The following is a 2,426-nucleotide window of genomic DNA, read 5'->3' as shown; positions in this document are numbered from 1 at the left end:
GGAAGGGGAGGGAGAGGGAGAGGGAAGGGGAGGGAGAGAGTTCGTTCCTGAGTTTGCCTCCGCTGATCAAACCTACGTCCTCCCCTCTGCACTCTGATTGCTGTTTCCCCCATGCGACCTGTTCCCTTCCTGCTGGCCTTTAGATCTTGCACTCATGCCAGGCACTTGGGATCTCCCCACCACTCGTCTTGGCATTTATTGTGCTGGGAACTTGCTAGGCAGTTAGTACCTGCCCTTTGGTTCTGGAATCTGATGCCCTCGCCCTGGTCCTCTGTGGGAGAGAGGCAGCCAGGGCACAGCTTGCACTCCTTCTGGGAAAGGTACGCGGAAGGAAGCAGTAGGGGACCTGGCTTTCCTCAGTGGGCCCATGGGTGCTCGCCCCTGAGTCACCCTCATTATCTCTTTCTTCTGAGGAGGAGGCCGCGCCACCCTGCCGCAGGCAGCACAGTGACTCAGAGATGAGGCTCCCCTCCAGCCCTGTTTCCCAGGACCACGTTCCCAGGCAGCCCGCTGTGCCCAGGCCAGCGACAGGGGTGGTCAGGCTTTAGAACGGCCCAGCAGCCAAGGAGCTTTCAGTGGAATTTATTTCCTTTTAATAGGTAAAATATCCATACCGTCTTTAAATTCTTGGGTTGGGATACAGTGAAAATTCTCCCCTTTGATCCCGCTGCCCAGGCAGGCAGCTCGCTCTTTCACTGGAGACAGCTGGAGCTTGTCCCTGGCATGTGCTTCAAGAGGTGTTTGGCAAAAAGAAAAATAATCTCATTTACTTATTTTCCATTTTCTCTTATCTAGAACCTCAAGGGCAGGTGTATTCTGGAATTTGGACTTCAAGGAGTATAGTAAAGTCACCTGCACTGTTCATTCCACACTACCAGCAAAGTCTGGGATAAAATATATTAATACTTCTCTACCAAGTAGTATAAAAAAAGCCATCATCAACTCTGAGTTGTTCAGTTCAGCTTGCTTTCTTTCTTTCTTTCTTTCTTTCTTTCTTTCTTTCTGAGACAGGGTCTTACTGTGTCCTTCAGGCTGGCCTTGAGTTCACCATGTAGCCCAGGCTGACCTCGAACTCACAGGATCCTCCTGCCTCAGCCTCCTGAGTACTGGGATTACAGGCGTGCGCCACCATGCTTGCTGTCAGTTCAGGTTTTGATACCAAATTTTTATCAGTTCTTTTTACTTTTTTGGAAGAAAACTTCTGTTTTTCAGAGATTTTCTTTCATTTCATACTTGTAGATAAGGAAATATAGACTATATTTTCACTACTCTCCAGATGTAGGACCTTGCTAGGCAGTTAGTAAATATTCTTTGGTTCTGGGATCTGATGCCCTCACCCTGGCTCTCTGTGGGAGAGATGCAGTCAGGGGACATCTGGGTTTTGTGCAACTTGGATCAGCACTACAGAGATTTTTTGTTCTTTCTCTTGAATCCTCATAGTACATTGCAGTTTACACACACAGTGTAACAGAGCTAGCCTGTGTGGACATGTATTTAGATTGTCTCCAGTCTTTTCAGTTGCAGCAATGCTGCAGTGAATAGCATTGTACACTCAGCCCATGTGTGAGAATGTAGAAATTCCTACTGGTAATAATAATGATAGTTAACAGTTGTATGGTATTTACTAAGTGCTGGCCACTGTTGTAAATACTTCATAATAATTAATGTGTTTTAATCCTTGCAGTAATCTCTGGGGCCAGGAATTATTATCATCCCATTTTGCAGATGAAAAAACTGAGGCAGAGAGAGGTTAAGTGGCTTGCAGAGCTGCAGTTCAAACCAAACCAGTCTGTGCTCTAAGCCACTGCATTCCTTTATCTTTAGAAGGTCATGGGAATTTGTACCTTAGAGAAATGTGACCAAATTGCCCTCTGCACAACCTTACTGATTCTCTTTCCTGTCAGCAGCCTAGGAGCATTCTTGTTCCCCACCAATGCCAAGGCAGATCAAACTTTTTGATCTTTGCCAATCTGTTAGGTAAAAATGGTACCTTGGTGCAGTTTTAACCTGAATTTCTTTTTTTATGAGGCAGGTTGAGTATCTTTTTATACAGGGTCATCTCTACTTCCTTTTTTGCAAACTGCGTTGGTATCCCTCAGTCACTTTTTCTACTTGGTTATGTCTGTGGCTTGTATTGAACTGTTTGCGTCTTAGGAAAATTAACCCTTGATGATTCGAGCACAGATTTTGCTTTGCATGCGGTCACTTGGCTGTTGGCCTGGCTCCCGCTGGGGTTTGGGCAGAGTGTTAGGAAGAGACAAACTGAGGAAAAGGGCATCAGTGCTGGGAAGGACGGAGAGAGAGGACGGAATAGATGCCTGGGGAGAGACACCTTCTGCCTGGTGGGTTGGCAGGAAAGGAAGCCCTCAGAGGCTGGAAGCGGGTCCCTCAGGGAGACAGCCCACAGGGCTCAGCACACCAGGTGC

Source organism: Chinchilla lanigera, unplaced genomic scaffold (genome assembly GCF_000276665.1).
Source record: "Chinchilla lanigera isolate Chin_1 unplaced genomic scaffold, ChiLan1.0 scaffold00100, whole genome shotgun sequence".
NCBI lineage: Eukaryota > Metazoa > Chordata > Mammalia > Rodentia > Chinchillidae > Chinchilla > Chinchilla lanigera.
Note: the sequence above shows the minus strand (reverse complement) of the source record.